Source organism: Muntiacus reevesi, chromosome 1, assembly GCF_963930625.1.
Source record: "Muntiacus reevesi chromosome 1, mMunRee1.1, whole genome shotgun sequence".
Lineage (NCBI taxonomy): Eukaryota > Metazoa > Chordata > Mammalia > Artiodactyla > Cervidae > Muntiacus > Muntiacus reevesi.
In genome coordinates, this window is record NC_089249.1 from 166,633,472 (window position 1) to 166,643,693 (window position 10,222).

The window sequence follows — 10,222 nt, forward strand, 5'->3', positions numbered from 1 at the left end:
TCTCCCCCGCAGTGCGGGCGGGCCCGGCACACAGAGAATGCAGGCGGCGCAGACCAAGTGGTCGCGAGCCGCGGGGGTGTGGAAGGGGCCCAGACCGAGAGTGGCCGAGCGGAGAGGTCCTGGGCCACGGGGCCGGAGTCTGAGTCAAGGCGGACGGCCCGCGGAGGGTTTGTCGCCTTTCAGCCTGGGGCAGCGGTGGAGCAGCCCGCTGGGGTACGAGGACTGCTCTCCTTCCGCAGCCCAAGAGAAGGTCTGGGCGATGGCGCTGGAGGGCGTGGGAGCAGAGGGCAAGGTGGGGAAGAAAGTGTCTGTGATAGTTCTCTCTCCAGTGACCTCCTTCTCCGCTGTACCCTCTTTACTGACTTCACCTTGTCATCTCCGAGATCTTCTTTGCCCCGGATCCCGCGGCCCTCGGACCCCTTCTCAAACACCCCAAGCAGAATATGAATCCCGGGTTAAAGGGGCGTCGGGAAAACCCCAGGTAAAACACTACAGACCCTGGCGAGAGCCTGGGAGAACCAGGGAGACCGTGACTTGCGCAAGGTCACACGGACCGGGCCTTAGTCCAAGGATCAGGACTGTCTCCTTGCCAGAACTCTTCTCCACCCTGCCTGCTCCCAACCCAGCTGTCCCAAGCACTCTGTCCTTCGACAACCTCCTATAGTTAGTGAGGCCTAAATGAGATGGCTATCATAAAGCACTTTTGCAGGGCCTAACAAAATTAGCACTCAACACTTGCTGGAAGTTCCTTCTGGACTCCGAGCTCCAGAGGGCAGGCCCTGGGTCACATTTACCTTTTACGAATCCAAGGGCTTGAAGAACAGGGTTTGACACTCAGTTCCCAGGGTTGCTTGTGGAGTGAATACTTTGGTGTAATATTCTATAGACAATGATAAGTTTTTCACTCAACGTTAAGTCCAGACTCTGCATTATATATTATTTCACTTATTCAGAAAAAGTTTTGTTTATGTGTGCCTCCTTCTCTGGTCCATGAAGACAGCAAGTTTGTTTCATGAGCAACTGTATCTACAGTGTCTAAAACAGAGCTTGGCATAGTAGTAGGCTCTGGATTCTTATTTCATGAGTAAGTGAATTGTAGGAAACCCAGAAAGAGGAGGAGCAAGACTGGGAAATGTGGGTAGCTTTGGAGCCCAGGAAACTGCATTCGAGGAAATTCGTGGTACTGTTGCTGAAAAGTTAACCAGGTGATCTAAGACAGAAATGGAAAATTTTCTTCGAGCAGAATTTGAGTACTAGAAATTGGGAGGAGCCTCTCAGAAATCTGAGAACTATTTCATTCATTAGAAATCAAGGCAGAGTTAGGCCTGTACATTAAATGATGTACCGTTGACAGTTTGCATAATCCAGATCAAAACCTCATGTGATTCCTTAGCAAGAAGGAATGCTATTCAGATGCTGGAGAAGGTGAGGAGAAAAGGGAACCCTCATACACTGTTGGTGGGAATGTACGATGGTGCAGCCACTTTGGAGAACAGTGTGGAGGTTCTTTAAAAAAAAAACTAAAGTTACCATATGAACCTGCAACCCCACTCCTGGACATATATCTGAAGAAAACTCTGACTCAAAAAGATCCATGCACCCCAGTGTTCATAGCAGCACTATTTCTAATAGTCAAAACCTATAATAAGCAACCTAAATGTTCTTCAGCAGATGAATGGATAAAGATGTGGCGTATATAGACATTAGACTACTACCCAGCCATAAAAAAGGATGAAATAATGCCATTTGCAGCAACATAGATACAACTAGAGATGATCATATTAAGTGAAGTAAGTCAAAAAGAGAAAGAAAAATATCATATGGTATTACTTACATGCGAAATCTAAAATATGACACAAAGGAACCTACCTATGAAGCAGAAACAGAATGAGGGACATAAACCAGTGGTTGCCAAGAGAGAAGGGTGGGAGAGGGTTGGATTGGGGCTTTGAGATTAGTGGATGCAAACTGGTACATAGAGGATGGATCAACAACAAGGTCCTATCATGTAGCGTGGGAAACTATATTCAATATCCAGTGGTAAACCGTAATGGAAAAGGATACGAAAAAGAATGTCTATCTATGTATACTTTGCTGTACAGAATACGTGCCTGTAGTCATTTCACTGTACAGCAGTAATTACACAACATTATCATTCAACTATATGTCAATAAAAAATAAACTTTTAAAAAGAAAAAACAGTGTGAAGTAGAATTTTAATTTCAGCTCCAATAGCAAACATCTGAATCAAACTGACTTACCCAATGTGGAAATATACCATCTCACAATGCTGGAAACCCAATAGGAGAGCAGAGTGGCAGAAGCTCTGGTTCAACAATGTCATCAGGGACCTGAGAAGCTTTTATCTCACTGCTCTGCTGTCCCCATCATTGACTTCATACCAAAACTGGCTCCACTCAAAACACAGAATGATGGCCACAGACAGCTGAGGCTGCATGCTTCCTTTTGCCTTTCAACAGACAACAGTAAAACTGATTTCTCTTTCCCAGCAGTCCAAAGCAGCATTGGTGGCATAGTGGTGAGCAAAGCTGCCTTCCAAAAGTCCTAAGCAAGCATTTCCTTGAATTACATTGATTTAATATGATTTAGGTCTGTTTGACTCAAACAGATTTTTACCATGGGGAATGGAATGACCATGACTGGATTAGATTAAATTTTTGGAGTTAATTAAATGTTGGGGAGAAGACCATAATGTCTTCTGGACATTAGATGGAATTAGATGACTAATGAATTAGATGACTTTGGAAATGAGTAAAAATAAGAGGAAAAAAATACAGATGAAACTCTTGGGAATACCAGCATTTATAAGTTGGGCACAGGAAGAACACATGAAGTAAACTGAGAAAGAATCATTAAAGAGGAAGAGAATTGGGATTGGGTAGTGGTTTTAGATAACCAGTGGGAAGGTTTCCCAGCTGTCAATGATTTCACTATTTCTGGGACTGCCCTGCAATGCAATAGTGGTCCCCATTGGCCATGCCTGGAGTCCTTGACACTACCACCCATCCATAATGGTTTGATCCGAGACTGGAATTCTGACCCAAGATGATCACTGACCCAAGGGTCCTCGATTACAATCCTTCTTTGGAATTTTTCTCTCTGGTGCTGAGGATAGATTCAGTCTTTCTCTCAAAAGGTAATGCTATTAAAAGAGAAGGAACAAGGGACAGAGAAGAACTTAGTGTTATGGCGTTCCTGATTTGTTTTCCTTGAGGCCTGGCTCCAGTGTGAGACACTGAAATTATCTAATAAGTTATCTTTTGATTCTAAGCAAGATGAGCTCACGGAGCAGACTTTATTGGTTGCCCATATTAACCTAAAATAGTGAAACAGCCAGTTGTTTCATCTGAAAAACAGGTTTCTTCAGGAGCAGCAATGAATTGCAGTTTGGGACAAGCAAGTATTTGGAGAACCACATGCAAGTCCTGCTAAAACAAAGGAGAGGAAACTTTATAGGGAAGGGGGAGTTGGGAGGGGCCCCTATAAACCAAACCTTGTGGCTCAGCTAGTAAAGAATCTGCCTGCAATGTCGGAGACCTAGGTTTGATCACTGGGTGGGAAAGATCCCCTGGAGAACGGAAAGGCTACCCACTCCATTATTCTGGCCAGAAGAATTCCATGGACTGTATAGGCCATGGGGTTGCAAAGACTCAGACATGACTAAGTGACTTTCACTTCCACTATAAACAAAAAATCCACTGAAGCAAAATGGGAGCTTGAAATATAGTGACTTTTCAATGGCTTAGTTGTGCCAGTCTTTTATTGGCTGAGTTGTTGCCAGGCAAAGAAAAAAATCTGTATTTCTGCTGAAACAGGAGGGAAGGGGACAGGGCAAACCTTTAAAAGAATGACATAGCTGTCAGTCAGTTCAGTCGCTCAGTTGTGTCCAACTCCTTGCGACCCCATGAACTGCAACATGCCAGGCTTCCCTGTCCATCACCAACTCCCAGAGCTTGCTCAAACTCATATCCATTGAGTCAATGATGCCATTCAACCATCTCATACTCTGTTGTCCTCTCCTCCTTCTGCCTTCAATCTTTCCCAGCATCAGGGCCTTTTCAAATGAGTCAGTTCTTCACATCAGGTGGCCAAAGTATTGGGGCTTCAGCTTCAGCATCAGTCCTTCCAATGAATATTCAGTACTAATTTCCTTTAGGATGGACTGGTTGGATCTCTTTGCAGTCCAAGGGACTCTCAAGAGTCTTCTCCAACACCACTGCTCAAAAGCATCAATTCTTTGGCGCTCAGCTTTCTTTATAGTCCAACTCTCACATCCACACATGACTACTGGAAAAACCGTAGCTTTGACTAGATGGACCTTTGTCGGCAAAGTAATATCTCTGCTTTTTAATATGCTATCTAGGTTGGTCATAGCTTTTATTCCAAGGAGCAAGTATCTTTTAATTTCATGGCTGCAGTCACCATCTGCAGTGATTTTGGAGCCCCCCAAAATAAAGTCTGTCACTGTTTCCATTGTTTCCCCATCTATTTTCATGAAATGATGGGACTGGGTGCCATGATCTTAGTGTTTTGAATGTTGAGCTTTAAGCCAGATTTTTCACTCTTCTCTTTCAGTTTCATCAACAGGCTCTTTAGTTCCTCTTGCTTTCTGCCATTAGGAAATAGCTGTCAGACATTATATAAACTGGTTTGAACCAACTAGGTCTAAGATGGCAGAAGATTTGACTTCCAAATGGAACCTGAGCCTCATTATAATACATTAGCATGAAAATATAATGCATTAGTATGATAAATGATACACCCACCAGCAATGTGACAGTTCAGAGCTAACTATAAAAGCCCCAAAAGTGGGCAATGGCCCTATTACTAGAAATCCCTACCCCTTTCCAGAAATAGTTGGAATAATCCTCCCATTCATTAACTATGAAATCACCCAGCCCATAAAAACTAAACCCCATTTTTGGGGGCCTCTCACCTTCCAAAATGGCCTATACTCTGTAGAGTGTGTTCCTCTCTAAATAGATCCACTATTTACCTATCACTTTTGTCTCTTGATGAATTCTTTCTGTAATGAGACATCAAGAACTTGAGCTTTATTAAGTCCTGAGACCAGGTTTGTGATCTCAATATCTCAATTAAAAGACAGTGGGGGGCTTCCCTGGTGGCTCAGCGGTAAAGAATCCACTTGCCAATGCAGGAGACATGGGTTCGATCCCTGGTTCAGGAAGATCCTACATGCTGAGGAGCAACTAAGCGCATGCGCCACAGCTACTGAGCCTGCATGCTGCAGAGACTGAAGCCTGCACACCCAGCGCCTGTGCTCACAAGAGAAGCCACCACCACGAGAAACCTCTGCACCACAACAAAGAGCAGCCCCCACTCGCCACAACTAGAGAAAGCCCACGCAGCAACAAAGACTCAGCACAGCCAACATTTTTTTAAAAATTAAATAAAAACAGTGGATTCTAGTTGCGTTTAGGTCCTGGCCCGTGGGGGCTGGGTGTCCCGTTGTTGCCGTTGCACGATTTCACTCCTGCTGGCAATATGATGAAGTAGCGTCACTTCGTGTTGGAAAATCAAGGTACCTTCTCTTCCTGTTGGGGTCTGTCCTGATGTCGAATGGTACGTGCAGAAGAGCTCCACCTGTGTGTCTTCTGACTCCATTTTACTTAGGTTTCCTTTTAGTAACTTTTACACTGCCAATTTCAAGCAGAGACTGAGAAAGCGACTTGGGAGCAGGGAGGTCTTTGGGAGGAGATTGTTGGAAGCAAGTGTGAGGAGCTGAGAATGAGACAGGAAAGAAAGAAAAGCCAGTCTAATGATGTATTATGGAAGCTGCTGCTGACACCAAGCAGGACCCTGTGGGGCTCCTGGGCACAAAAGTCTCTCTGTGTTCTCTTTCTCGTTTGGAGGAAATAGGCTTCATTCAGCCTCCACGACCTTCCCTGAGTTCCAGAGGATAGGTTCAAAAGGTTGCTAATCAGGGAAGGGAGGGGATGCAGAGAAAAGGGAGGAAGAATTGAGAAACAATAGTGCAATTATACTCCAACTAAAAAAAAAAAAAAAATTGATCTGCATACTTAATGCAATTAAAGAAAAAACAATAATGCAGCTGTGGGACAGGGTCCTGGTGCCCCCTCAAGGGATGTACATAATAATATCTTTGAGCTGTTTTGCAGATACTGAATCCCCCACCGGGTGAAACAAGTTAACTGTATGCAGCCCACAAGCACGCAGACCCTAGACCAGTGGGAACCAGAATGTTGAAAATGCTAACTCCCAGTTACCACACCACTAACCAGCCAACCAGAAGGATGTCCACAAGCTGATCACGCCCTCCCTCTTGAACGATGATAAAACTTCTCCCTACGCTGTCCAGGTTGGGATGCACAGCTTTGAGGGCATTGCCCCACTAAGGCCACTTTTGCCTGACAAAGCCATAAAGCTATTCTTTTCTACTTTACCCGAAACTCGTTCTCTGAGATTCAATTTGATGCCGGTGTACAGAGGCCGGGTTTCAGCATCACTGCTGTGGATAATGGGGTCTTGGTTCTAGCAGGACCACTGAGAAGTGTACAAATACCACCCAGAATTAAGAAGATCAAGACTAAACCAATAATCTACAGCCCCCCTCCATCTGCTGGTTGAGTTTTCTCTAGGGCTATTAACTTCCTCACATTTCTGATCTCCTTTGTGACAAGCAGTCTCCATGGTATCAGAGGAGGTCCTGAGGCTGGCCTTAGGACAGAAAAATGTATCTTTGAAGTGGGATGCTGCCAATGAGAAGTAAATTTAAGCTCTCACAGAACTATCTACCCTGACTGTGCTGATATAACAAATTGCCACAAACTTCGCAGCTTAACCGCACAAAAATGTATTGTCGTACAGGTTCTGGAAGTAAAAATTCTGAGCATAGTGTGGCTCAGCTGGTTCTCTGCCTACAGTCACACAAGACCAAAATCAAAGTGTTGACAGGACCAGGTTCCCTTGTGGAAGCACTGAGAATGAATCCATACCCCAGATTGTTGTCAGAATTCAAGTTTTATGCAATTGTAGAACTGAGGTCCCTCCTGTTTTCTCTTTAACTGTCAGTGGGGGATCTTTCTCACCTAGAGGCTCCCTGCATATCTTGGCTAGTGACACTTTCCTCCATCTTCAAACCCGCACCATCAGGTCTAGCTCGTCTCACCCTTAGAATCTCTCAGACCTCCTCTTCTGCCTCATCTCACCTGCCTTCCCCTTTTTATACTTTTAAGAGTTCATTTGATATATTAGGCCCAACTGGATACTCCAGGGTGATTTCCCGTTCCCATAAGGTTGCTGTGTGCTGTGTTTAGTCGCTCAGTCATGTCCAGCTTTTTGCGACCTGCCATGCTCCTCTGTCCATGGAATTCCCCAGGCAAGAATACCAGAGTGGGTAGCCATTCCCCTCTCCAGGGGATCTTCCAGACCCAAGAACTGAACCTGCATCTCTTACATCTCCTGCATTGGTAGGCAGGGTCTTTACCACAACTGTCACCCGGGAAATCTGCAATTAAGAAGAGAAATAGCTAAATACAGTTTAAAGTAGTGCTTCACAGTCCCTTGAGGATTCTTTTAAAATGTAGATTCTGATTCAGTAAAGGGCTTCCCTAGTGGCTCAGATGGTAAAAAGTCTGCCTGCAGTGTGGGAGACCCAGGTTTGATTTCTGGTTGGGAAGATCCCCTGGAGAAGGAAATGGCAACCCCCTCCAGTATTTTTGCCTGGAAAATCCCATGGACAGTCCATGGGGTTGCAAAGCGTTGGACATGACTGAGCAACTTCACTTTCACTCTGACTTAATAAGTCAAGGGCGAGGCTCAAGATTCTGCCTTTCTAGTAAGATCTCAGGTAATGCTGATTCTGATAGTCTCAGACCCCATTTGGGGACTTAAAATATTGTGGGCTTTTTTACTCCCCTTTTTGAGGCGTCTTTAGGTTAGGCTGGCTTTAGGGATGGTTAATCCAGTGGTGCAAAGACCCTAGGGCATCAGATCATGTCTGAGGTTTCTTTGGCCTTCTTCTCATGGTTGAAAAGAGAGGGAAACAGTTATAAGCATCACATGCCCATGTGACAATCTTCAGATGCAGAGGATAAAATGGCTGTTTGGAACCCTCTTTTTTTTTTTCTTTAAGTTTTAAAATGTGTTTATTTTTATATAAGTTTGGCTGTGCATGGGCTTTCTCTAGTTACGGTAAGCAAGGGCTACTCTTCCGTGTGATGTGTGGGCTTCTCTCTTGTCGCAGAGCACAGGCTCTAGGTGTGTGGGCTTCAGTTGTTGGGGTTCACAGGCTTAGGTGTCCCATGGCCTGGAATCTTCCTGGACCAGGGCTCGAACCCATGTCCTCTGCAGTGGCAGGTGGGCTGTTAACCACCAGACGCCAGGGAAGTCCCTGTAACCTTTTCAAGAGGAAAAGAAACTCTTCAAGAAGCTCCCACTCAGTGTCCCATCAGTTCCCATCGGCCAGAATTGCGCCATAGGCTCTCGGCTGAGCCAACCCCTTGCCAAGGCCATTAGAGAAGTGTGAACAAAATCAGAGAGAGGGGAGGAAATAGGGCGGGCTCAACAGCCAAGAGTATCCCCCACAAGGGTCCCGAGTCTATCCTCCTCTTCTTCCTCACAGAACTTACTGTGTTGAGAGAACCATGAAACGGACTCTTGGCGACCTGATGGACTGTAGCCCGCCAGGCTCCTCTGTCCATGGGATTCTCTAAGCGAGACTACTGGAGTGGGTTGCTATTCCCCTCTCCAGGGGATCATCCTGACCCAGGGATGGAACCCGAGTCTTCTGCACTGCAGGCAGATTCTTTACCAACTGAAGCACCAGGGAAGCCACTCCGGTAAGAGATGGCAGATTTACTCTGTGGAAAAGGAGCAAGAAAGCCTCCCAATGCAGGGGCTCCAAGCAGCAGCTAAGGTAGAGGTGAGTTGCCGCGTTGAAATTCGGGGGAATGAGTAAAAATGTGTAAATAAATATAGGAAGACCAGCCCCTAGAACACTTCCTTCTAAGCAGAAGTCCAAGTGACTCTTCTCTGGAGAAAAAGAAAGAACCTTGAGAAAAATTCTACACCTACACACACCTGATCAACCCAGACTGAAATGCATAAGTCAGCAAATCTGCCCCTCATTTCAGGTCTTTAATCAGCTTCTTAGTGCCTCACTCTAAACAAGAAGAAGCAGCCAAGATTCCCAGACATTGAGGGAAAGCCTCTTGTATGAAAGGCAGAGATTAAAAAAATAAGCAAATGCACAAAAAAAGTAAGAAAAGGGGAGGAGAATGAAAGAGCAAGAGGGCAAGAACAACTAGATTGGAGGAATCAGAAATAATTCAGCTAACCAAATAAACAGCCACCACCTAATACCTCAGAGATGTTTAATTCATAAAACAAGAACAGAATGATTTATAAAGTGGGGGTGGGGAGTGGGTTACAGAGCAAGAAAGAGCTTCAGGAAATTAAAAGCAGGAGAACTGTGTTTGCTTTGGCAGCACATACCAAAACTGGAACGGTACAGAGAAGATTAGCATGGCCCATTTGCAAGGATGACACGCAAATTCAAGAAGTGTTCTATATTTTTTTGATGTATGGCAGACACCAACACACCATTGTAAAGCAATTCTCCTCCAGTTAAAAAGAAATACATAAAAAAAAATTAAAAATAGCACACTAACCAAAGAATTTTTTTTAAAAACTGAAATTTAAAGTGTTAATAGAAAATTTGGAAGATAAAGCCAAAAAATCTCCTAAGAAGTAGAACAAGAAAGCAAAACAAACTTGTAGGTGGAGTTTGGAAGGAAAAATGGGAAAATTAGAGAACCAATCCTGGAGTTCTATGCCTAATACAAATTCCACAAGGAAAATATAGATAACATTGAAAGGAGAAACTATTAACTAATGCAAGAAAGTTTTCTAGACAATGACTTTCTGGATTTTAGTAGCCCTCCCATTGAGAGATGAATGAAAAGAGATCCATGTAAGATTTATCATTATGAGATTTGGGGATATTGAAAACAAATAGGAGATCCAAATGCTTTGGGGATTAAAAAAAAAAAGGATTTGGAGTTAGAATGGCACTGGAAACCAATAAGATGGGAGAGTTGCCTCCAAAATTCTGAGGAAAAGTCCTACTGAATCGAGAATTCTATGACCACTTTTTAAAGTGTGAGGAGTGAATGAAGACATTTTTAGATATACAAGGTCTCCATTTTTTTTCTCCTAT

At 44.2% G+C, this 10,222-nt stretch overlaps 1 non-coding gene across 1 annotated transcript; it reads left to right on the forward strand.

Moving 5' to 3' along the window:
- Positions 1-9,477: 9,477 nt before the first annotated feature.
- Positions 9,478-9,580, forward strand: LOC136156732 (U6 spliceosomal RNA). Its single transcript, XR_010661216.1, has one exon. It is a non-coding gene; the product is annotated as a U6 spliceosomal RNA (small nuclear RNA).
- Positions 9,581-10,222: the final 642 nt, after the last annotated feature.